This window comes from Pseudophryne corroboree, chromosome 11 (genome assembly GCF_028390025.1).
Source record: "Pseudophryne corroboree isolate aPseCor3 chromosome 11, aPseCor3.hap2, whole genome shotgun sequence".
NCBI lineage: Eukaryota > Metazoa > Chordata > Amphibia > Anura > Myobatrachidae > Pseudophryne > Pseudophryne corroboree.
The window spans coordinates 160337941-160364824 of record NC_086454.1 but is presented as its reverse complement, the minus strand read 5'-3'; the positions used below and the strand labels follow the sequence as shown (position 1 = coordinate 160364824).

At 49.0% G+C, this 26884-nt stretch overlaps 1 protein-coding gene across 17 annotated transcripts in view; it reads right to left on the bottom strand.

Moving 5' to 3' along the window:
- Positions 1-26884, bottom strand: part of TESMIN (testis expressed metallothionein like protein) — a 542857-nt gene that overhangs the window by 240592 nt on the left and 275381 nt on the right. The gene's annotated exons all lie outside the window — the stretch shown is intronic.

Here is a 26884-nt window from a genome sequence, read left to right as displayed (position 1 = left end):
CTGACCAAGCAGCAGCAGCACTGCACATCCAGGCTGAGGCAATAGCTGGTCTCAGTATAACACCAGTGTGTGTGTAAATAGATTTTAGGATAGCCTCCTGCTTTCTATCAGCAGGTTCCTTTAGGGCGGCCGTATCCGGAGACGGTAGTGCCACCTTTTTAGACAAACGTGTGAGCGCTTTATCCACCCTAGGGGGAGTTTCCCAACGTGACCTATCCTCTGACGAGAAAGGGAACGCCATTAGTAATTTTTTTGAAATCACCAATTTTTTTATCGGGGAAAGCCCACGCTTCTTCACACACCTCATTCAATTCCTCAGATGGGGGAAAAACTATAGGTAGTTTTTTCTCCCCAAACATAATACCCTTCTTTGAGGTACCCGGGTTTATATCAGTAAGGTGTAATACCTCTTTCATTGCCTCAATCATGCCACAAATGGCCCTAGTGGACATTAAATTTGACTCATCGTCGTCGACACTTGCATCAGTATCCGTGTCGACATCTGTGTCTGCCATCTGAGGTAGTGGTCGTTTCAGGGCCCCTGACGGCCTTTGAATCGTCTGGGCAGGCACGAGCTGAGAAGCCGGCTGTCCCGCATTTGGCATGTCGTCAAATTTTTTATGTAAGGAGTCGACACTTGTACGTAATTCCTTCCATAAATCCATCCACTCAGGTGTCTGCCCCGCAGGGGGTGACATCACATTAATAGGCATCTGCTCCGCCTCCACATAAGTCTCCTCATCAAACATGTCGACACAGCCGTACCGACACACCGCACACACACAGGGAATGCTCTTACAAGGAGACAGGACCCCACAAAAGCCCTTTGGGGAGACAGAGAGAAAGTATGCCAGCACACACCAGAGCGCTATAATAATACAGGGACTAACTGAATTATGACCCTTTATAGCTGCTTATTATATTAAACTGCGCCCAAATTTAGTGCCCCCCTCTCTTTTTTACCCTTTCCGTAGTGTAGACTGCAGGGGAGAGTCAGGGAGCTTCCTTCCAGCGGAACTGTGAGGGAATAATGGCGCCAGTGTGCTGAGGGAGAAGGCTCCGCCCCTTTTTCGGCGGCCTTTCTCCCGCTTTTTTCTGTAATTCTGGCAGGGGTAATTACCACATATATAGCCTCTGGGACTATATATTGTGGTTATTTTTGCCAGCCAAGGTGATATTATTGCTGCTCAGGGCGCCCCCCCCAGCGCCCTGCACCCTCAGTGACCGGAGTGTGAAGTGTGTATGAGGAGCAATGGCGCACAGCTGCAGTGCTGTGCGCTACCTTGGTGAAGACTGATGTCTTCTGCCGCCGATTTTCCGGACCATCTTCATGCTTCTGGCTCTGTAAGGGGGACGGCGGCGCGGCTTCGGGAACGAACACCAAGGACGAGTCCTGCGGTCGATCCCTCTGGAGCTAATGGTGTCCAGTAGCCTAAGAAGCCCAAGCTAGCTGCAAGCAGGTAGGTTCGCTTCTTCTCCCCTTAGTCCCACGATGCAGTGAGCCTGTTGCCAGCAGGTCTCACTGTAAAATAAAAAACCTAATTTTAAACTTTCTTTCTAGCAGCTCAGGAGAGCTCCAAGTGTGCAACCAGCTCGGGCCGGGCACAGAAATCTAACTGAGGTCTGGAGGAGGGGCATAGAGGGAGGAGCCAGTGCACACCAGATAGTACCAAATCTTTCTTATAGAGTGCCCAGTCTCCTGCGGAGCCCGTCTATTCCCCATGGTCCTTACGGAGTCCCCAGCATCCACTAGGACGTTAGAGAAAATAAGAATTTACTTACCGATAATTCTATTTCTCGGAGTCCGTAGTGGATGCTGGGGTTCCTGAAAGGACCATGGGGAATAGCGGCTCCGCAGGAGACAGGGCACAAAAAGTAAAGCTTTTCCAGATCAGGTGGTGTGCACTGGCTCCTCCCCCTATGACCCTCCTCCAGACTCCAGTTAGGTACTGTGCCCGGACGAGCGTACACAATAAGGGAGGATTTTGAATCCCGGGTAAGACTCATACCAGCCACACCAATCACACCGTACAACTTGTGATCTAAACCCAGTTAACAGTATGATAACAGAGGAGCCTCTGAAAGATGGCTCCCTAAACAATAACCCGAATTAGTTAACAATAACTATGTACAAGTATTGCAGATAATCCGCACTTGGGATGGGCGCCCAGCATCCACTACGGACTCCGAGAAATAGAATTATCGGTAAGTAAATTCTTATTTTCTCTATCGTCCTAGTGGATGCTGGGGTTCCTGAAAGGACCATGGGGATTATACCAAAGCTCCCAAACGGGCGGGAGAGTGCGGATGACTCTGCAGCACCGAATGAGAGAACTCCAGGTCCTCCTTTGCCAGGGTATCAAATTTGTAGAATTTTACAAACGTGTTCTCCCCTGACCACGTAGCTGCTCGGCAGAGCTGTAATGCCGAGACCCCTCGGGCAGCCGCCCAAGATGAGCCCACCTTCCTTGTGGAATGGGCCTTAACAGATTTAGGCTGTGGCAGGCCTGCCACAGAATGTGCAAGTTGAATTGTGTTACAAATCCAACGAGCAATCGACTGCTTAGAAGCAGGCGCACCCAACTTGTTGGGTGCATACAGTATAAACAGCGAGTCAGATTTTCTGACTCCAGCCGTCCTTGAAATGTATATTTTTAAAGCTCTGACAACGTCCAACAACTTGGAGTCCTCCAAGTCGCTTGTAGCCGCAGGCACTACAATAGGCTGGTTCAGGTGAAACGCTGATACCACCTTAGGGAGAAAATGCGGACGCGTCCGCAGCTCTGCCCTATCCGAATGGAAAATTAAATAAGGGCTTTTATAAGATAAAGCCGCCAGTTCAGATACTCTCCTGGCGGACGCCAGGGCCAGTAACATAGTCACTTTCCATGTGAGATATTTCAAATCCACATTTTTTAGTGGTTCAAACCAATGGGATTTGAGGAAATCTAAAACTACATTTAGATCCCACGGTGCCACCGGAGGCACCACAGGAGGCTGTATATGCAGTACTCCTTTGACAAAAGTCTGGACCTCAGGAACTGAAGCCAATTCTTTTTGGAAGAATATTGACAGGGCCGAAATTTGAACCTTAATAGATCCCAATTTGAGACCCATAGACAATCCTGATTGCAGGAAATGTAGGAAACGACCCAGTTGAAATTCCTCCGTCGGAGCACTCCGATCCTCGCACCACGCAACATATTTCCGCCAAATGCGGTGATAATGCTTCGCGGTGACTTCCTTTCTTGCCTTAATCAAGGTAGGAATGACTTCTTCTGGAATGCCTTTTCCTTTTAGGATCTGGCGTTCAACCGCCATGCCGTCAAACGCAGCCGCGGTAAGTCTTGGAATAGACACGGTCCCTGCTGAAGCAGGTCCTGTCTTAGAGGTAGAGGCCACGGATCGTCCGTGACCATCTCTTGAAGTTCCGGGTACCAAGACCTTCTTGGCCAATCCGGAGCCACTAGTATCGTTCTTACTCCGCTTTGCCGTATGATTCTCAATACCTTTGGTATGAGAGGCAGAGGAGGAAACACATACACCGACTGGTACACCCAAGGTGTTACCAGCGCGTCCACAGCTATTGCCTGCGGATCTCTTGACCTGGCGCAATACCTGTCCAGTTTTCTGTTGAGGCGAGACGCCATCATGTCCACCATTGGTCTTTCCCAACGGTTTATTAGCATGTGGAAAACTTCTGGATGAAGTCCCCACTCTCCCGGGTGAAGATCGTGTCTGCTGAGGAAGTCTGCTTCCCAGTTGTCCACTCCCGGGATGAACACTGCTGACAGTGCTATCACGTGATTCTCCGCCCAGCGAAGGATCCTGGCAGCTTCTGCCATTGCACTCCTGCTTCTTGTGCCGCCCTGTCTGTTTACATGGGCGACTGCCGTGATGTTGTCCGACTGGATCAACACCGGTCTTCCTTGAAGCAGAGGTTCCGCCTGGCTTAGAGCATTGTAGATTGCTCTTAGTTCCAGAATGTTTATGTGAAGAGACTTTTCCAGGCTCGACCACACTCCCTGGAAGTTTCTTCCTTGTGTGACTGCTCCCCAGCCTCTCAGGCTGGCGTCCGTGGTCACCAGGATCCAATCCTGTATGCCGAATCTGCGGCCCTCCAATAGATGAGCCCTCTGCAACCACCACAGAAGAGATACCCTTGTCCTTGGAGACAGGGTTATCCGCAGGTGCATCTGAAGATGCGTGCATTGATGTACAGACACCTTTCCTGGTTTTAGGAGATTCCTGACCAGGTCGGATAACTCCTTGGCTTTTTCCTCGGGAAGAAAAACCTTTTTCTGAACCGTGTCCAGAATCATCCCTAGGAACAGCAGACGAGTTGTCGGCATTAATTGGGATTTTGGAATATTCAGAATCCATCCGTGCTGCTTTAGCACCTCTTGAGATATTGCTAATCCCATCTCTAGCTGTTCTCTGGACCTTGTCCTTATTAGGAGATCGTCCAAGTATGGGATAATTAATACGCCTTTTCTTCGAAGAAGAATCATCATCTCGGCCATTACCTTTGTAAAGACCCGAGGTGCCGTGGACAAACCAAACGGCAGCGTCTGAAACTGATAGTGACAGTTTTGTACAACGAACCTGAGGTACCCCTGGTGTGAGGGGTAAATTGGAACGTGGAGATACGCATCCTTGATGTCCAAGGATACCATAAAGTCCCCTTCTTCCAGGTTCGCTATCACTGCTCTGAGTGACTCCATCTTGAACTTGAACTTCTTTATGTACAGGTTCAAGGACTTCAGATTTAGAATAGGCCTTACCGAGCCATCCGGCTTCGGTACCACAAATAGAGTGGAATAATACCCCTTCCCTTGTTGTAGAAGAGGTACCTTGACTATCACCTGCTGAGAGTACAGCTTGTGAATGGCTTCCAAAACCGTCTCCCTTTCGGAAGGGGACGTTGGTAAAGCCGACTTCAGGAAACGGCGAGGTGGATCTGTCTCTAATTCCAACCTGTACCCCTGAGATATTATCTGCAGGATCCAGGGATCTACCTGCGAGTGAGCCCACTGCGCGCTGTAATTTTTGAGACGACCTCCCACCGTCCCCGAGTCCGCTTGAGAAGCCCCAGCGTCATGCTGAGGCTTTTGTAGAAGCCGGGGAGGGCTTCTGTTCCTGGGAAGGAGCTGCCTGTTGCTGTTTCTTCCCTCGACCTCTGCCTCGTGGCAGATATGAATAGCCTTTTGCTCTCTTATTTTTAAAGGAACGAAAGGGCTGCGGTTGAAAAGTCGGTGCCTTTTTCTGTTGGGGAGTGACTTGAGGTAGAAAGGTGGATTTCCCGGCTGTAGCCGTGGCCACCAAATCTGATAGACCGACTCCAAATAACTCCTCCCCTTTATACGGCAAAACTTCCATATGCCGTTTTGAATCCGCATCGCCTGTCCACTGTCGCGTCCATAAAGCTCTTCTGGCCGAAATGGACATAGCACTTACCCGTGATGCCAGTGTGCAGATATCCCTCTGTGCATCACGCATATAAAGAAATGCATCCTTTATTTGTTCTAACGACAGTAAAATATTGTCCCTGTCCAGGGTATCAATATTTTCAATCAGGGACTCTGACCAAACTACCCCAGCACTGCACATCCAGGCAGTCGCTATAGCTGGTCGTAGTATAACACCTGCATGTGTGTATATACTTTTTTGGATATTTTCCATCCTCCTATCTGATGGATCTTTAAGTGCGGCCGTCTCAGGAGAAGGTAACGCCACTTGTTTTGATAAGCGTGTTAGCGCCTTGTCCACCCTAGGAGGTGTTTCCCAGCGCTCCCTAACCTCTGGCGGGAAAGGGTATAATGCCAATAATTTCTTTGAAATTATCAGCTTTTTATCAGGGGCAACCCACGCTTCATCACACACGTCATTTAATTCTTCTGATTCAGGAAAAACTATAGGTAGTTTTTTCACACCCCACATAATACCCTGTTTAGTGGTACCTGTAGTATCAGCTAAATGTAACGCCTCCTTCATTGCCAAAATCATATAACGTGTGGCCCTACTGGAAAATACGGTTGATTCGTCACCGTCACCACTGGAATCAGTGCCTGTGTCTGGGTCTGTGTCGACCGACTGAGGCAAAGGGCGTTTTACAGCCCCTGACGGTGTTTGAGGCGCCTGGACAGGCACTAATTGATTGTCCGGCCGCCTCATGTCGTCAAATGACTGCTTTAGCGTGTTGACACTATCCCGTAATTCCATAAATAAAGGCATCCATTCTGGTGTCGACCCCCTAGGAGGTGACATCCCCATATTTGGCAATTGCTCCGCCTCCACACCAATATCGTCCTCATACATGTCGACACACACGTACCGACACACAGCAGACACACAGGGAATGCTCTAAACGAAGACAGGACCCACTAGCCCTTTGGGGAGACAGAGGGAGAGTCTGCCAGCACACACCAAAAAGCGCTATATATGACAGGGATAGCCTTATAATAAGTGCTCCCTTATAGCTGCTTTATATATATATCAAGATATTGCCATTAAATTTGCCCCCCCTCTCTGTTTTACCCTGTTTCTGTAGTGCAGTGCAGGGGAGAGACCTGGGAGCCGTCCTGACCAGCGGAGCTGTGAGAGGAAATGGCGCCGTGTGCTGAGGAGATAGGCCCCGCCCCTTTTTCGGCGGGCTCGTCTCCCGCTATTTTGTGAATACAGGCAGGGGTTAAATATCTCCATATAGCCTCTGGGGGCTATATGTGAGGTATTTTTAGCCTTTATATAGGTTTACATTTGCCTCCCAGGGCGCCCCCCCCCCAGCGCCCTGCACCCTCAGTGATTGCGTGTGAAGTGTGCTGAGAGGAAAATGGCGCACAGCTGCAGTGCTGTGCGCTACCTTTAGAAGACTGCAGGAGTCTTCAGCCGCCGATTCTGGACCTCTTCTTACTTCAGCATCTGCAAGGGGGCCGGCGGCGCGGCTCCGGTGACCATCCAGGCTGTACCTGTGATCGTCCCTCTGGAGCTGATGTCCAGTAGCCAAGAAGCCAATCCATCCTGCACGCAGGTGAGTTCACTTCTTCTCCCCTCTGTCCCTCGTTGCAGTGATCCTGTTGCCAGCAGGAATCACTGTAAAATAAAAAACCTAAGCTAAACTTTCTCTAAGCAGCTCTTTATGAGAGCCACCTAGAATTGCACCCTTCTCGGCCGGGCACAAAAATCTAACTGGAGTCTGGAGGAGGGTCATAGGGGGAGGAGCCAGTGCACACCACCTGATCTGGAAAAGCTTTACTTTTTGTGCCCTGTCTCCTGCGGAGCCGCTATTCCCCATGGTCCTTTCAGGAACCCCAGCATCCACTAGGACGATAGAGAAATATATATATATAACCACAGTAGTCTAAAAAGGTACGTATGATTAAAACAACAGGTCCCTAATGTCTCTAGATGTAAAACCGGCAGGGCGGGACTGATTAAGGGCAAACCAAGGACTCCATACTTGAATAAAACTGGCTGATTTATTATGGAGGTAGGCTGTTATTTTTACCATGGCAGCAATGTGCCAGACCTTATTGATGACTGCCTGAAGGGAGAGAGGGTCAGGGCGCTTCCAGTGGGAAGCTATAAGGCAGGCTGCATTACGTATCTGCGTAACTAGTTTATTTAATAGTGCATCCAAAGACGTCATGGGGCACCCCAGAAGGAAAGACCAAGGATCTCTAGTGATTGCAGAGTTGGATATCTTACATATCACGGCCATCACCTCATTCCAAAAAAAATCTATCTTTGGACACAACCACCAGATATGAATAAAAGTACCTGTCTCCCCACAGCCTCTCCAACATAACGGAGACGTGGAGGGAATTATCCTATTCAATCTCACAGGTACCACATACCTACGAAAATATACCTTATAGGCATTTTCCTTGACATGTGTAGAGAGACGATTTGGAGACCCTTTCTCAAATCACAGACCAGGAGTCCTCCTCCGGGGGAAACCCAAGGTCAATTTCCCACTGCAACTCATACTTTGGAGTGGGGGGGGGGTTCTGTTGAGTGCACTATTAAAACATATAGTGATGAAATCAACCCCTTTGAGAGAGAATTATTTAGACATAGTCGTTCTAATGAGGACATGAGATGGGGATGTACCGAGCAGCGTAGGGAGGTAACAAAGTGTCTCAGCCAGAGATATGTAAAAACATTCATATCTGGGAAAGAAAACTTATCCTTTAATTCCCCAAGATTTATACAGGCGTCACCTTCCACAACGTCTGCCACAAACCTGATATCTCTAGCGATCCAGGGTGTAGCAAGAGACCTAGAGAGACCAGGAGTGAACAGAGGATTGTCCCAGAGAGGGATGAGAGGTGAAGAGGTAGAGAGAAGCTTAAACCTATGTACACATTGGTCCCACATAGAGCAGGTGAAGGAGACAACTGGGTGAGAAGAGACCTCCAATGGACGGAGTTTTAAAGGAATCCCTAACATCGAGGGAAGAGAGATGAGCTTGCAAGCATCGGTTTGTAAGTCCACCCAACTCAGGGTTGTAGGGGGCGCATACCAAGCAACGGCCTGGCTGAGGTGCGCAGCTAAATAATATAATTTAATATCCGGGAACCCTCTACCGCCATTGGAAGTCTCTCTCCGTAGATTCAAAAAGCTAGTTCAGGGTATCTCTTTCTTCCAGACAAACGATATAAACATTTGTGGAGCTGGACGAGAATATTATTCGGAACACTAACTGGCAGTGTCTGAAATAAATAGAGAAGTCGTGGCAGGATATTAATTTTGATGGCGACTATCCTTCCAAACCATGAAATATAATAAGATTGCCATCTGAATAGATCCGCCTTAATAGAGGAGAGGATCCTAGGGTAATTAGCATTGTATAAAGAACTATAGGTATGAGTAACAAAAACTCCTAAATATTTAATTTGATCAGTTCTCCAGGTAAAGATAAATTTCGATTTGAGAAGGTCTAATTGAGATTGCGGTATATAAAAGGGGAGAGCCTCTGTTTTTTGAATAATTGATCTTATAACCGGACTTGGTACTATACTGAGCCGGGAGGTCAAAACGATTGGGTAGTGACAACTGGGGAGTGTACAAAGTGAGCAGGACGTTGTCAGCAAATAAGGAGATTTTGAAGTCTTTGAAACCCACCTGAACTCCTGTAATAATAATAAGTTTGACGAATGCTGGCTGCTAAAGATTCCATCACCAATGCAAAACTCAGGAGCGACAAGGGGCACCCCTGACAAGTCCCATTGGCAATAGAAAAGGGGGATGAAACCACTCCATTAACTGCTACTCTAGCAGATGGGGAGGAGTATAAAGCCATGACACCCCGAAGAAACGAACCGTCAAATCCGAAATGACATAGAGTTTCAAACATAAATGGCCAACTAATCCTGTCAAATGCTTTCTCTGCGTCCAGAGAAAGCAAAAGAGCAGGGCTCTTGTGGAAGTTAATGGCATGAATAAGGCTGATGACTTGTCTGGTATTATCGCGAGCTTGACGTCCAGGGATGAACCCTACCTGGTCATTATGAATTAGTATGGGTAAAACAGAATTTAAGAGGGTAGCCAAAATTTTAGAATAAAGTTTGAGATCAGTATTTAGTAATGATATTGGACGATAATTAGCACAATTAGTAGCATCCTTTCCTTCCTTATGGATCACAATAATACGCGCTTCGAGGGTCTGTGGGGAGAAAGAAGCACCATGCAAAACGCTGTTAAATAATGTTGTTAAATACGGGGAAAGGATGTTGGAAAATGTTTTATAATAAGCTGCCGTAAGGCCGTCTGGGCCTGGAGCCTTATTAGATTTCATGGATTTAATAGCCTGCGCTACTTCGTTTTCGGAGACGTCAGTACTTAAAGCATCAGAAACTTCAGGAAATAAGCGAGGGAGATCACAATTGGTAAGAAATTGCTGTATTAAGGATATCGATGGTGGGCTAGAGTTGCGAGACTAGTTATATAAAGTGGAGTAATAAGAGAGGAATGCCTCTGTTATATGTTTGGGGTTATGTAACATACGACCTGTGGAAGTTTTAACCGAGAGAATATTACTTTGGGAGAACTTAGACCGTAATTTGGAGGTGAGCAGCCTGTCCGCCTTATCCCCTTGTTCATAGTATGACTGATTAAGCCATTTCAGTGCATGTTCGGCTCTATCAGTTAGGAGGTTTAATTCTCCACGGGCAGTTTATAAGCTAGCAAGATCATCTTTAGACCTCGAAGCCTTATGTTTAATATCAAAAGCACGAACCTGCTCCATAAGGGTAGTGATGCGTTATTATTATTATTATTATTATTATCCTTTATTTATATGGCGCCACAAGGGCTCCGCAGCGCCCAATTACAGAGTACATAAACAAATAATCAAACAGGAAAACAGCAACTTACAGTTGACGACAATATAGGACAAGTAAAGGGTAAATAAACATAGCTACATCAGCAGATGACACTGGAATAAGTATCAGGTGGCAGAAGACTGCTGGATTTGGTGCAGCTGAAGATTATTAAAGTAAGAAAAGGGTAAGCACATGAGGGAAGAGGGCCCTGCTCGTGAGAGCTTACATTCTAAAGGGGAGGGGTAGACAGACAGGGGTGAGACAGATGGGGTACATAGAGAGCGTGGAACAGAGGTTTAGGATGAGATTTGGCTGGGTTTGGTGAAGAAGTGGGTCTTGAGAGCCCGTTTGAAGTTTTGTAGAGAGGTGGAGAGTCTGAGGGGGAGAGGTAGGGAATTCCAGAGAAGTGGTGCAGCACGTGAAAAATCTTGGAGATAGGAGTGGGAGGAAGTAATCCGTAGGCATGAGAGTCGGCGAGCATTAGCAGAGCGAAGAGGACGGGTGGGAGTGTAAAGCGAGATAAGATCAGAGATGTAGATGGGAGAGGAGTGGGTGAGGGCTTTGTAAGCAAGTGTGAGAAGCTTGAAATGGATTCTGAAAGGGAAGGGGAGCCAGTGAAGGTCTAGTAAGAGAGGAGAGGTGGACGTAGTGCGTTTGGTGAGGAAAATGAGCCGGGCAGCAGCATTGAGGATAGATTGGAGTAGAGAGAGGTATTTGTCAGGAATGCCAGTCAGGAGGAGATTACAGTAGTCCAGTCTGGAGATGACCAGTGAGTGGATAAGAGTCTTAGTAGCATCCTGGGTCAGAAAGGGTCTGATCCTGGAAATATTTTTTAGATGAAAACGGCAGGTTTGTGAGAGGTGCTGAATGTGTGGTTTGAAGGAGAGGGAGAAGTCAAGGATTACTCCAAGAGAGCGCACTTGGGGGGTAGAGGAGATAGTAGTGCCATCAATAGATAATGAGATTGTAGGAGGTGAGGTTATGTGGGAGGGAGGGAAGATGATCAGCTCGGTCTTAGACATGTTAAGTTTAAGAAAGCGCTGGGACATCCAGGAAGAGATAGCAGAGAGACAGTTGGAGATACGCGTGAGGAGAGTAGGGGAGAGGTCTGGAGAGGAAAGATAGATTTGAGTGTCATCAGCATAGAGATGATATTGGAAACCAAAAGAACTAATGAGCTTACCTAGTGAGGACGTATAGAGAGAGAAGAGAAGAGCACCAAGGACAGAACCTTGGGGTACCCCTACAGTTAGTGGAAGTGAGGGGGAGGTGGAGTCATGAGAGGAGACAGAGAATGAACGGTCAGAAAGGTAGGACGACAACCAAGAGAGGGCAGTGTCACGCAGACCAATGGAGTGAAGGATTTGCAGTAGGAGAGGATGGTCCACAGTGTCAAAAGCAGCAGAGAGATCAAGTAGAATAAGTAGAGAGTAGTGTCCCTTAGATTTACCAGAATGAATGTCATTGCATACTTTTGTAAGGGCAGTTTCAGTGGAGTGGAGAGGATGGAAGCCAGACTGGAATGGGTCAAGCAGTGAGTGTGAGGAAAGAAAGGAAGTAAGGTGGTTGCAGACAATACGCTCAAGGAGTTTGGAGGCAAAAGGGAGGAGAGAGATGGGTCGGTAGTTGGAGAGAGTGTTTGGATCAAGGGTAGGTTTTTTAAGAATAGGAGAGATGAGTGCGTGCTTGAAGGCAGAGGGACAGTGCCTGATGAGAGGGAGAGATTGAGAAGGTGGGAAAGATGGGAACAAGCAGAAGAAGAGAGGTAGCAGAGGAGGCGGGAGGGGATAGGGTCAAGTGGGGAGGTGGTGAGGGGACAGGAACGAATGAGGGCCATGACTTCCTCTCCAGATGCATGGGAGAAAGATGACCGAGTTAGTGCGAGGGATGGGGAGGGTTGGTAAGGGATGGGAGAAGGCTGGTTACTGATGGTCTGGTGTGATGTGATGTCCTGACGTATGGAGTCAATTTTGGATGTGAAGTAAGTGGCAAAGTCAAGAGCAGAGAGTGAGGAAGGGAGAGCGTTGAGCCCTAAGTTTCCTAGCGTAAGCTGAAGTACTGATTAATTGACCCCTAATCACTGCTTTGTGGGTCTCCCATAGCAGCATCAGGGATACATTAGGGGAGATACTGGTACGAAAGTACTGGTGGAGTTCATTATCTAAGAAGGCTTTAATATGGGGATTAAGGAGCACCCTATCATTGAGGCGCCATTGTCGGTGACCACAGCTGGCTTGAGGACCTACAATGTCAGCAGTCACAGGACCATAGTCCGACCAGGTACGAGGTAGAAAAGAAACATCTAAGAGGGTTTGGGCTGGTTCAGTACTGAGGAATATCATATCTAGTCTTGTATAAACATCATGCATTGGGGAATAAAAACTGTAATCCCTGGCTGTTGGTTCTCTGACCCTCCATGTATCAAATAAGAGTCGTTTTGTGAGGTGCAACTAGAGAAGCAGAGCCCGCTGCAGACACTTTCCGAAGGGATTTAGGGAGTGGTTTGGACCTATCCAGATGGCAATCCACAATGGTATTAAAATCACCAGCTAAAATCACACTTCCCTTGCGATGTAAAGAAAGGTGTTCATCTAAAGTGTTAAAGAAATGGGGTTGGTTCTGGTTAGGGGCATATACGTTCACTAAAGTATAGGGGATGTTGTTAAGAAGGCCTTCTAGAATCAAGAATCTCCCCTCTGGGTCACGTACAATATTAGCAGGAGTGCAGGTAATATGATTAGCAAATAGAATAGAAACACCCTTTTTCTTGCATCGAGGATCACAGGCATGGTAAACGTTGGGGTAGCGTTTAGACTTGGGTTCAGGATGGTGAGCATCTGAAAAAGGAGTCTCCTGCAGAAACACCACATCACCCCCCATCTGATTAAGTGAAAGGAACAATGTAGATCTTTTACGGGGACTATTGAGACCTTTGGTGTTTAAAGAGATCATTTTAAGGACCATCTTGGTAAATTAAAAAGAAGGGCCCGCCATAAAGGAAAAGGAGGACAAAGAGCTCTGGGATAGAGGAGTAGCAAGATGAGATCAACACCGGGCAAGAGAGGGATCGGGAGAGGAAAAGGGAGGGGGTGGAACAGAGATATACTCCGTCCAATGAATCGGATCCATGGGAGTAATAGGCTGGCAAGCCAAAAATGTCCGAAGTTGGTCATAGCGACCGTGTGGGGGTAGGTGGCAATGTCACCCATACAGTAGTATGGATTGTTTACAGGGGTGGGGAGCTAAGAAAAGATTCCGAGTGTGTAGAGATACACCTAAAGTAGAAATAAAAACTATAAACATCTAACCAGCTAGCAAAGGGGTTAGCAGAATAAAAAATTTACAGTAATGGTAATACAGATAAAGAAACAAAACATAAATATCAACAGAGAAAGTCAGTGCACATGTAAGAAACTAATGCAATATACGTCAACTGTAGTTAAATCTAAATGGTTATCAACATAATGTAGAAAGCAGGCATGTACCAATTCGATATAGAGATTGATAGTCCCAAGCAGCCACGGCCTCCTACTAGCAATGTGGGTATCTAAAGGCAGAGGGTCGTGGGTGGTTGGGAGCAACAATTGACATTGGCCCTCATTCCGAGTTGTTCGCTCGCAAGTGAATTTTAGCAGATTTGCTCATGCTAAGCCGCCGCCTACTGGGAGTGAATCTTAGCATCTTAAAATTGCGAACGATGTATTCGCAATATTGCGATTACACACCTCGTAGCAGTTTCTGAGTAGCTCCAGACTTACTCGGCATCTGCGATCAGTTCAGTGCTTGTCGTTCCTGGTTTGACGTCACAAACACTCCCAGCGTTCGTCCAGACACTCCCCCGTTTCTCCAGCCACTCCTGCGTTTTTTCCGGAAACGGTAGCGTTTTCTCCCACACGCCCATAAAACGCCCTGTTTCCGCCCAGTAACACCCATTTCCTGTCAATCACATCACGATCGCCAGACCGATGAAAAAGCCGTGAGTAAAATTCCTAACTGCATAGCAAATTTACTTGACGCAGTCGCAGTGCGGACATTGCGCATGCGCATTAAGCGGAAAATCGCTGCGATGCGAAGATTTTTACCGAGCGAACAACTCGGAATGAGGGCCATTGTTACCATAAGACAATAGACAATGAATAAACAATCCTCAACGTAACCCCCTGAAGGAATCATGTCTTGAGTAAACAACTATAATTAGCCATTAGATATAAGGGGGGCTGCCCCTAGAAACATAGAAAAAATTATAAATAGTCTAAGCGGATAGGAATCCAAGCTGAAACCAAATAGAAGGAGCAATGAGATTCCATGTGGAAAGGAAATCAAAGAACACCATGTCCAGAAAAGTCAAGTAACAGAGGTAGATTTCGGGCCGGATCCCACTCTGTGCCATTCCTCCCTTGGGGCTCTGGGGGTAATTCCAAGTTGATCGCAGCAGGAATTTTGTTAGCAGTTGGGAAAAACCATGTGCACTGCAGGGGAGGCAGATTTAACATGTGCAGAGAGAGTTAGATTTGGGTGTTCAATCTGCAATCTAATTTGCAGTGTAAAAATAAAGCAGCCAGTATTTACCCTGCACAGAAACAAAATAACCCACCCAAATCTAATGCTTTCTGCACATGTTATATCTGCCTCCCCTGCAGTGCACATGGTTTTGCCCAACTGCTAACAAAATTCCTGCTGCGATCAACTTGGAATTACCTCCTCTCTGCGGTAGAGGAGTAGAAGCTGTATGATGAGCGATATTGGGACCTGGGAGTTTCAGGGACTGAAAGATCTGCAAAGCTTCATCCGGTGTCTTAGCAGACAGGATCCTGCCATCTGACCTAACTTGCAGTGCAAAGGGGAAACCCCAGCGGTATTTGATCTTGTGATCTCTAAGGATTTTAGTGACATCTCTCATCTCCCTCCGTCTTGCCAGGGTGATGGGAGAGAGATCCTGGAAAATCAAGAGGGTCGATCCTTCAAATACAGTCTGCTGTGATTTGCAAGCTTGTGCGTAGATTTGATCCTTCACCCGGAAATAATGCAGTCTCAGGATGACATCTCTAGGTTGGGCTGCATCTTGGGACCGGGGTTGGAGAGCACGGTGAGCCCTATCTAAAATCAGCATGTCATCTGGTACAGAGGTGGCTAGGGTACGGAAAAGGCGTAAGAGATAATCTTCAAGGTGTGCAGATTCTATCGATTCTGGAATATTCTGAATCCTAAGGTTATTCCATCTCCCTATATTGTCCAGATCTTCATGTTTATCGGAAAGAAGGAGTATATCATGGTGGGTCTGAGAAACATCTTGTTCGGACATCTGCTGGAAGCTGGCTATTTCATTATGTTTCCTTTCCAAGGCATCCACACGAGTGCCCAAGTCATCAACTGCTGACTGGAGTCCTAAGACTGCTTTGTGGACTTCATCGTGAATAGCCTGTCTGAAGTTTCGGATTTCAGCAAGGATGGTAGCGATGTCCGCCTTAGTGGAGGGAGCAGAGGCCCCATCCATGTCAGAGTCTCTGTCAGATGTACAACCCAGGGACGGGGTTGAAGGAGGACATTGTGAATCAATGGGTTGACCCGATTTAAAATAGGAGTCGAGGTTCTGGGATCCAATTTCTTGTTTCTGGGCATGACACACAGATATCTCCGGGGACCAATATAAGATGATCAGGGGAATGCAGCCCCGCTTCAAGGTGTAACACACTCGGGATAGTAGCTGGAGTAAATCACTTCATGGTTGAAATAATCAAGTGCCGCTGGACAAAGGATACAGCCACAGATATGGAGAATAGGTAGAAAGAGCTGTCAAATGATGGAGGCCAGATTAAATATGCGGTAGTAAGGCCGTAAACAATATAAAATGGACCTGACTGGAGTCGTCAGATCCGTCACTGAGAGCAGAGAATAGGAGTAGTAATGTAGAAGTGAAAAAACAACAGCAGCTGTGCAATTTCCAAAAGTAGCCACAAGGTGGAGCTGCAATACTCTAAATGGTGATAACAAGGTTTCTTGCTGCACAGTATAAATTAAGGGGTAGCCACCCAGCAGTAGATGATGCCTCCAATGAAGGTGTGCAGGGGCACCAAAGGACCCACAGTATACTTGTCACTCACCGCGGGCAGCGGCGGCCGCGCTTGTTCCTGCGGGTGACCTGGTCTGCCCGGCGCCTCTCTTCTCCCGGCGATCTCCGGTTCCAGCGGCGGGTCGGCGCGTTCCTCCGGCGGCTTCCCGGAGCGAGGGCGCCGCCATCATAGTGAGGTCAAGGAGGCGGAGCAGGACTGACGTCACCTGCCTGCTCCGCCAATCAGGCAAGGGCGGGGAATTCAAAACCAGACGCCGGGCAGAGATCCGGTGCCTGAGTATCTTCATTTCTACCGCAGAAGCTGTGATTCCAGAGCTCCCACGTTCCTGTGATCTCCGTGCCTCCAAGCACCCTGTACCTCCAAGCGCCTCCGTGCCTCCAAGCACCTCCGTGCCTCCAAGCACCTCCGTGCCTCCAAGCACCCTGTGCCTCCAAGCACCTCGTGCCTCCAAGCACCTCCGTGCCTCCAAGCACCTCCGTGCCTCCAGCACTTCAGTGCCTCCAGTGCCTCAGCATTCAGTCTCACTGTGCTCCCGGCACCTGTGTGTCTCAGTACCTGTACTACCAGCACCTCAGTGCTTCCAACACCACAGTGCCTCCAACACCACAGTGCCTCCAACACCTCAGTACCTCAGTATTCAGTATTTCTACAAGTCTTGTCTTTCAGGAAACCTTCAAGAATTCTTCCGTGCTTCCTGCCTGCCGTCTTAATCCTGCATGAGGAAGACCTACATCCGGCCATCTCTACTGCGACCCAGTAGCGGTTCCTCTTCCCGGTCATCGTAAGAAGCCCCGAGTCCACAACACTCCCAAATCAGGTCAGTGACAGTATACTCAGGCCAGATGGACCCGGGGAATCGGAACACGGACTCAAGTGCCATCCAGAATCTGGCTTCCCGAGTACAAAGTCAGGAAGCGGCGCAAGGCCAGGTGATGCAGTACCTCCAGCAGTTGTCCGGGCGTCTGGATCAGATTCAGGCGTCTCTAGCCTCTGTAATTCCGGCACCTGTTCCAGTAGTCTCACCAGTTGCCGTTGCCAGCAATGTTCAACCATCGGCCGGTATCACCCCACGCCTTCAGCTGCCTACTCCGTCCCGCTATAATGGGAATCCTAAAAATTGTCGCGGTTTCTTAAACCAATGCGAGGTACATTTCGAGCTACTTGCACACAACTTTCCTACAGACCGGTCCAAGGTAGCATATATTATTTCTCTGCTGGAAGGGTCTGCCTTGGATTGGGTGTCTCCATTATGGGAACGATCTGATCCCATGGTTTCCAACTATACCAACTTCATCACGTCCTTTCGAAGAATTTTTGACGAACCCGGCAGAATGACCACTGCTTCTTCCGACTTGCTTCGTGTTCGACAGGGCGCCTGTTCCGTGGGTCAGTACGTGGTTCATTTCCAGACCATTGCCTCCGAACTACGCTGGAATAATGATGCCCTGAGAGCTGCCTTCTGGAACGGTCTTTCCGACCGGCCGAAAGATGAGCTGGTTACTAGAGATCTGCCGGATCCATTAGAAGATTTGATTTCCCTTTGCGTCAAGGTGGATCTTCGGATGCAGGAGCGTGGAAGAGAACGTAGCCGTTCGGATCGTTCCAGGTTCCGGAATCCTACTCCTAGACCGGTGGCCTCACCTAGCTCGGACGAGCCCATGCAAATTAACCGATCCCGACTGTCTCCGGAAGAACGACTGCGTCGTCGTAAGGGTAAACTCTGCCTTTACTGTGGAGCCGCAGATCATTTTCTTAAATCTTGTAAATCCCGTCCGGGAAACGGGCAGGCCTAGCTTGTTCCGGAGGAGTCAAGCTGGGAGTTACGACAAAAGCTTCTCCAACTTCGGACTGTTTGCTTCCTGTAACTCTAGTCTCCGATTCAGTCTCCAAGTCTTGTGAAGCCCTGTTGGATTCCGGGGCTGCGGGGAACTTCGTATCTTCCTTCTGTGCCCAAAGCTTGGGTTTAAAGTTACGGCCTATCGAGCGGCCAATTTCACTGACGGCTATCAACGGGACTAGAATTTCCAAAGGTCTTATAATGTGGCGCACGGGGCCAGTTAAGCTGCAGGTCGGGGCTCTACATCAGGAAGGTCTGGAACTCTTGGTAATCCCAGAAATGCACCATGATCTGGTCCTTGGAATGCCTTGGCTAAAAAGTCATAATCCCCACATCGACTGGAAGTCTTCACAAATTCTGTCCTGGAGTTCCTTTTGTCACACTAATTGTCTCACTCCTGTTTGTCTGCTCCGTGTCTCCTCCAAGACGGATGAAGAGCACATTCCGGAGGCGTATCAAGGGTACAAGGACGTATTTTCGGAACAAGCAGCTGATCTGTTACCACCTCATAGGCCTTGGGACTGCCCTATTGACCTTGTCCCAGGGAAGACGCCACCCCGTGGTCGCACATATCCTCTGTCACTTCCCGAGACTCAAGCTATGTCGGAGTATATTAAGTCCAATCTGCTCAAGGGATTTATTCGCCCCTCTTCCTCCCCTGCTGGAGCGGGATTCTTTTTCGTGAAGAAAAAGGACGGGGGGTTGAGACCATGCATCGACTACCGCGGCTTAAACGATATTACTATCAAGAATAAATACCCCTTGCCACTAATCACAGAGTTATTTGATAGGGTTCGTGGTGCCCGCATTTTTTCCAAACTCGACTTGAGGGGAGCTTATAATCTTATACGCATCCGAGAAGGGGATGAATGGAAGACTGCCTTCAATACCGAGATGGGCATTACGAATACTTGGTGATGCCGTTCGGTCTCAGTAATGCTCCCGCTGTTTTCCAGGGATTTGTCAATGAAATCTTTTGTGACATGTTATATCAGAGTGTTGTGGTATATTTGGACGACATACTGATCTTTTCCAAGAATCTTGTCGAACACAGGACTCAAGTCAAAGAGGTGCTCCACCGTTTACGAGAGAATCATCTCTATGCCAAGCTTTCCAAATGTACCTTTGAAGTAACATCAATTCCGTTCCTCGGTTATATCATCTCGGGGACGGAGCTTCGCATAGATCCGGAAAAGCTGTCTGCCATTCGTGACTGGACTCAGCCTCTTTCTTTGAAAGCAATACAAAGGTTTCTGGGCTTTGCGAACTACTACAGGAAATTCATTAGGGGTTTCTCCACCATTGTTGCGCCCATTACTGCCCTGACGAGAAAGGGTTCTAATCCAAGTTTGTGGCCTCCGGAAGCCATTGAGGCTTTTTCCCACTTAAAGTTAGCTTTCATGACGGCTCCAGTTCTCCAACAACCAAATTTCGATGAACCTTTCTTCCTAGAGGTTGATGCATCTTCAGTCGGGGTTGGGGCTGTTCTCTCTCAGTACTCCTCTGATAAGAAATTACATCCGTGTGGCTTCCATTCTCGTAAATTCTCTCCGGCTGAACGAAATTACACTATTGGAGACCAGGAACTCTTGGCAATTAAATCCGCCTTGGAGGAGTGGAGATATCTTTTGGAAGGGGCTAAACATGTGTTTACCATCTACACGGATCACAAAAATTTGCTGTACATCAAATCCGCACAATGCTTGAATCCTCGCCAAGCGAGATGGGCACTTTTCTTTTCTCGATTCTCGTTTGTTATCAAGTACCGGGCTGGGACTCTCAATATTAAAGCAGATGCGCTTTCCCGTTCACAAGCTTCCACAGAAGAGGATGAATCTCCTGAGCGGGGTTTAATTCTAAATCCAGTTTCTGTCTCTGCTGCTTTAACTACTCCAGCTCCTCCTCCTGGAAGAATGTCCGTACCAGCTAGATTCCGGCCAAGAATACTACAGTGGGTCCATAACTCCAAGTTTTCCGGTCATCCCGGTGCCCAGAAGATGTACAAGTTTCTGCAAAGGTCTTACTGGTGGAACACCATGAGGAAGGATGTACAAGATTGCGTTAATTCTTGTCCACAATGTACACAACATAAATCTCCTCGTCTGCCTCCTGCAGGGTTACTTCGTCCTTTGCCTATCCCTGTGAGACCCTGGACTCACATTTCCATGGACTTCATCACTGACTTGCCCTGTTCCAAGGGTTGCAACACCGTTTGGGTAATCGTTGACCGTTTTTCGAAGATGGCACACTTCGTGCCTTTGACTGGTCTCCCGACAGCTCCAAAACTGGCTCTACTGTTCATCCAAGAACATTTTCGATTGCATGGGTTGCCACAAGAAATTGTTTCTGACCGTGGAGTACAGTTCACCGCCAGGTTTTGGAAAGCCCTCTGTTCAACTCTACAAATTAAACTTAAGTTTTCGTCCGCTTATCATCCCCAAACAAATGGTCAAACGGAACGAGTCAATCAAGATCTAGAGACTTTCCTTCGTTTGTATCTCTCCCCTTCACAGGACAACTGGGTGGAGTTGTTGCCTTGGGCGGAGTTTGCCCATAACTATTTGTTTCATTCTTCCACTGGGGAATCACCATTCTTCGTCAACTACGGGTTCCATCCACGTGTTCCAGAATTTCCAAGCCTTCCGATAGAAGAGGTTCCAGCTGTAACGTCCACTCTACGACACTTCGGACAAATTTGGAGAAAGGTTCATGCTAATCTTAAGAAGGTTTCAGTCCGGTACAAGTTATTCGCAGATAAGAAACGGCGAGCCGCACCTCAATATAAAGTTGGGGACAGGGTATGGCTGTCCACACGTAATCTCCGGTTGAAGGTGCCCACCATGAAGTTCGCTCCAAGGTTCATCGGTCCTTACCCTGTGCTACAAGTCTTAAATCCTGTGGTCTGTAAACTGGGTTTGCCTTCCCACCTTCGAATACCTAACGCCTTTCATGTTTCTCTACTCCGTCCCCTCATTCTGAATCGGTTCCGCTCAGCATCCCCTAGGCCAACGTCTGTAGTGACAGAAGCTGGAGCGGAGTTTGAAATCAAAGCTATTCTTGACTCTCGTTATCTTCATAAAAAATTACAGTACTTGGTGGACTGGAAGGGTTATGGTCCTGAGGAGAGAAGTTGGATTAAGGCTACTGAAGTAACGGCTCCTTGACTGGTTCGGATCTTCCACTCCAGACATCCAACTAAGCCCGGAAAGTGTCCAGGGGCCACTCCTGGAGGAGGGGGTACTGTCACTCACCGCGGGCAGCGGCGGCCGCACTTGTTCCTGCGGGTGACCTGGTCTGCCCGGCGCCTCTCTTCTCCCGGCGATCTCCGGTTCCAGCGGCGGGTCGGCGCGTTCCTCCGGCGGCTTCCCGGAGCGAGGGCGCCGCCATCATAGTGAGGTCAAGGAGGCGGAGCAGGACTGACGTCACCTGCCTGCTCCGCCAATCAGGCAAGGGCGGGGAATTCAAAACCAGACGCCGGGCAGAGATCCGGTGGCTGAGTATCTTCGTTTCTCCCGCAGAAGCTGTGATTCCAGAGCTCCCACGTTCCTGTGATCTCCGTGCCTCCAAGCACCCTATACCTCCAAGCGCCTCCGTGCCTCCAAGCACCTCCGTGCCTCCAAGCACCTCGTGCCTCCAAGCACCTCCGTGCCTCCAAGCACCTCCGTGCCTCCAAGAACCTCCATGCCTCCAAGCACCTTGTGCCTCCAAGCACCTCGTGCCTCCAAGCATCCCGTGCCTCCAAGCATCCCGTGCCTCCAAGCATCCCGTGCCTCCAAGCACCTCCGTGCCTCCAAGCACCTCCGTGCCTCCAGCACTTCAGTGCCTCAGCATTCAGTCTCACTGTGCTCCCGGCACCTGTGTGTCTCAGTACCTGTACTGCCAGCACCTCAGTGCCTCCAACACCACAGTGCCTCCAACACCACAGTGCCTCCAACACCTCAGTACCTCAGTATTCAGTATTTCTACAAGTCTTGTCTTTCAGGAAACCTTCAAGAATTCTTCCGTGCTTCCTGCCTGCCATCTTAATCCTGCATGAAGAAGACCTACATCCGGCCATCTCTACTGCGACCCAGTAGCGGTTCCTCTTCCCGGTCATCGGAAGAAGCCCCGAGTCCACAACACTCCCAAATCAGGTCAGTGACAATACTGAAGAGCGATGCAGGGCCCAGGCAGGGAGTATAGCAGAGGAGGTAGGGAAGCACCCTTAATATCCAGGGCACTGGTTGGCAAGGAACTGCAGATCTGTGATGAACAGTGCGGGCCTCATCTGACCACCTGGGGGACAGCAGCTCCAGACCAGCTCAGAGCCACAGAGTCCCAGGAGACAGGCAGGAGAGAGAGCAGCAGGAGCAGGGTGTGAAGCGCTGACCAACCTCTCACTTTCGGTCTCAGATGGCGGCAGGTGATGGAGCGGGAGACCTCTAATGTGCGCACCCGCCCGGTGAAGGACAGCAGCGGGCGGCGTCTGGAGTGAGAGCAGCTGGCAGAGAAGAGCAGCCGCGAGAGGAGCTCCAGGCACAGGAAGAGCAGGTCCCCAGGCAGTGATCCCACAGAGAACTGTCAGACACCGCCAGTGCTGTGCGAGGGTGAGGGGGCCGCAACCTGCAGGAATGGAAGGCGCATCCCCCGGTTCCACAGATCTCAACACCGGGTAAGCACAGAGATCGTGGGGCAAGGTGATCTGGGATAAGGACCCCAGCTGTCCCCTAAAAGCCGGGTAATCAAGGTTTTTCGGTCCCTCTCTGTAGGAGCTCCAGGAACACACGTCTGTACAGTGTGAAGGTCAAGCCACAACCCCCATACAACTGTTAATTTTTAATAGTACAGCATTACCACCAGGTATTGTTCAAATGCCAACGTTTCAACGACTAACGGTCATTATCAAGACAAGCAGCACAAAAACGGAGGTCAGCACAGCACACCATCTTGGCGTTGTGACCCTGTTTTTTGTGCCCCTGATCCTCGGAGCCCCTCTGAACCTCGGTGCCCGGTACAGTTGTACCCTTTGACCCCCCGTGTCGCCGGGCCTGCCTCTACCCAGCCCTGTGTGTGTCAGCCCCTGAACCCAGCCCTGTGTGTGCCAACCCGCACACCAGTACCCAGCCCTGTGTGTGCCAGCCACTGCTACTGTACTCAACCTCTTCTCCGGTACGCAACCCTGTGTGTTTGCCAGCGCCTGATCTTGTACTCAGACCTGTGTGTGTGCCAGCCCCTTCTCCTGTACCCAGCCCCTGCTACGGTTCTCAGCAGCTGCTCCTGTACCCAGCCCTGGATGTGCTAGCCCCTCCTTTAACTAACCCTAGGTGTGTGCCAGCCCCTGCTTCTGTACCCAGCCCTGTGTAACAGTCCGTCTTCTGTATGTATCCTGTGGTCCCTGCTTGGCGTATGATCAGCAAGAACTGCCTGATCTTGCAAGTCCCTCTGCCTGGCCAAGCCAAGCTCTTTTCCCTACATGTCTCTCTCCTCTTTCCCTCCTTCCATCTGTGTTTCTCCCTATCCACAACATCCCATCCCTTCTCTCTTTTCCTGTATATCTCCTTCATGGTATATCTTTCTTCCCTTCTCATTATATAGTTGTATAATCAGCATAATTCAAAAACATAACCAAATGACAGCTGTACAGTAGCTAGGCTACTTACTAACCCTCTCACAGAACTGTCATATCATGCCCCCCACTCATCTTTACTTGGACCATTCTTCTCTTCTCTGTCTGTTCAAATGACAAAGCTAAGCAGACTGGGCATTATTATTTCACCCACTTACGGCCATGAGTAATGCCAAGTCTTCTGGGTTTTCAATGCTGACCAGTTTGCAACCCATGCGGCAATGGAAGCTACAATTTCTTTGCTACAGAGCTTAGAAACTTCCAGAATTACAACCATTGCTCTGTAAGGGGTAGTCTGCAGTGCCGAAGTCAGTAACTAGTCTCTACAAACAGTGGGGGTAATTCAGAGTTGATCGTAGATGTGTTAAATTTAGCACATCTACGATCATTTACTCTGCACCCCCCCGCACAGATACAAAAGCATCGCCCAGCGGCGATGGTTTTGTACCTGACAAGTAGCTTCCTGCCAGCGCAGCTCCTGTGCGCTGGCAGGGGGCTAACCGCTGCGTCCCGGGTTGCAGCGGCTGCGCGTGACGTCATGCAGCCGCCGCGGCCTCCCTCCCAACGGTCCGGACACGCCTCCGTTGTCCGGACTGTGCCCCGCCAATGGCATGCTAATGCCGTTGGCACGCCCCGCCACCGCGGTCACTGGCTGCACTTGTGCAGTGCTCCTGCCACGAGTGCGCACTGCACATAGTAATTCAGACTGCAGTCGCTGCCGCGATGCAGTCTGAATTACCCCCAGTGTCACTACATCGCATAGCATGCACTACTGGTGCCTAATCACTGCAGAGGTCACACTTTACGGCATTACACAGCAGTGCTAATTTCTTTGCAGGTGTCTGTTTTTGGTGCTAGCAGAACTTGTTCTTTCTGGGTCGCACTCACAACATAGCTTATTACTACTGGGTGCCACAGACTACAGCGTATTGATGTTACGTGTCACAGAATCCAAGTTTATAATTGTTGAGTGCCACAGACTGGTTGTGGATCATTGGGCCCTATCTAGTTCGACAGTCATTAGGTCGACCACTATTGGTTGACAGTGACTAGGTTGACACCTGAAAAAGTTCGACATGGTGCAAAGGTCAACATGGAAAAAGGTTGATATGAGTTTTTGGTATAGTTTTCTCTGTAAAGTGACTGGGAACCCTAGTTAGTGACCTCGCATGGCTCGCTTCGCTTGGTTGCTATTCCCAATCATAGCCCACGTGGATCGTAAAATATGAAAGAGTAAAAAAAAAAAAAAAAAACCTCATGTCAACCTTTCCTGTGCCATGTTGACCTATTGTAAATGTCGGGTATTTGTGATCTTTGGGGGTAATACCAAGTTGATCACAGCAAGAATTTTGTTAGCAGTTGGGCAAAACCATGTGCACTGCAGGGGTGACAGATATAACATGTGTAGAGAGAGTAGGATTTGGGTGGGTTATTTTGTTTCTGTGCAGGGTAAATACTGGCTGCTTTATTTTTACACTGCAAATTAGATTGCAGATTGAACACACCCCACCCAAATCTAACTCTCTCTGCACATGTTATATCTGCCCCCTGCAGTGCACATGGTTTTTCCCAACTGCTAACAAAATTCCTGCTGCGATCAACTTGGAATTACCCCCTTTGGGTAATTAGTTTGGTCTCTATGTGGTAATAATTGTGTGTCTATTTGCTGGAGTTTTTGAGGTTTGTGTTCAGTCTCGGTGGCGGCTAGGTGTTATTTGAAATATGGAGGTTTGGGGTTAGTCACTACAGGTTAAAGGTCTGTGAGTGTTGGGGCCACTAGATTACCAATAATTTTGAAACCAGCAATGTGTAGCGAAGTTCTAATTCCGCCTACTTTGGTGTTGGTCCCTCCTACAGTCCATTTGGTGATGCCCGTGTGAGGCCACTTCTAGAATTTTTTCCAAGGCCACTTTTAGTTCCCAATCCGCCCCTGGATGTCAGGCAGCCGCCGTGGCCCACCCCCCGCACAGTCCGGGCACGCCTGCTTGGCCGGACCGCGTCCCCAAAACGCCGGACCAATGGCGCCGGCCCGCCCCCTTCCACCCAGCGAACGCCTCTACCTGTCAATCAGGCAGAGGCGATCGCTGGGCTGAGATGCCGATCGCATCTCTGGCATGTGCCGGCGCACTGCAGTGCCTGCGCATGCGTAGGTCAGACCTGATCGCCCGCTGTGCGAAAACGCATAGCAGCAATCAGGTCTGAATTAGCCCCCTCAGTGCGGAATCGCCTGCCTCAGAAGAGCGGGTTACAGGGAGACTTAAACCCTGCTTCCGTATTTGACCATGCCACTAACAAATGGCTAACAGAAACAGACGCAGCAGTGAACACAGCCGCACAGCAACTCTGACTCGACTATGTAATGTCTAAGCGTCTCAGACGGAAGTGGAACTATCAGTTCATGGCGGGAAACTTGGAGGAAACTGGTCATGAACTGGGGGGATTGATGACTAGGGGAGCGTCTTACTCCCCACTGCTAACATCAACCCCAGAGACCGTGGCCTCTACTAATCCCCAGAGCCTATGAACCCTGAGGTCTAGCGGTGGTGCACCCAAGGTGGACAACAGCATCAGTGACTGTCTGGTAGCCTCCCCCCCCCCGAGACAGTAAGGCTGCAGTATATACATCTTAAACCGCTAACTGGAAACAGACGCCTTACCTTCTCCCCGTTCTCCGGCCTGGGATTGTCAGTATGGATTTGCTAGTACATCCAGCCGGCGCCCGCCAAAACAGCAGTGTTTACACAAAGGTAACCGTTGTCGCGACCCGGAGGGAAATTGTTGGAACGAATTTTTCCTTTATGCGTTTAAGACACATAGAAAGCCACTCAAAAAAGAAATAAAAGACTATAAAATAATAAAAGCATGTGGCTGCAAAAAAGGCAGCCACATCGTTTTCTACAGTGGACCAGGCTGCTGCAGCACCAAACTAAAAACTGAATTCCCTGAGCCAGGAGGCGGGGTTATAGGAGGCGTGGTTATAGGGAGGCTGGACCATTGCATCCTTGGAGCTCAAAAGCTGTAACCGTTTGGTGCCCGCTCCTCTGATGCC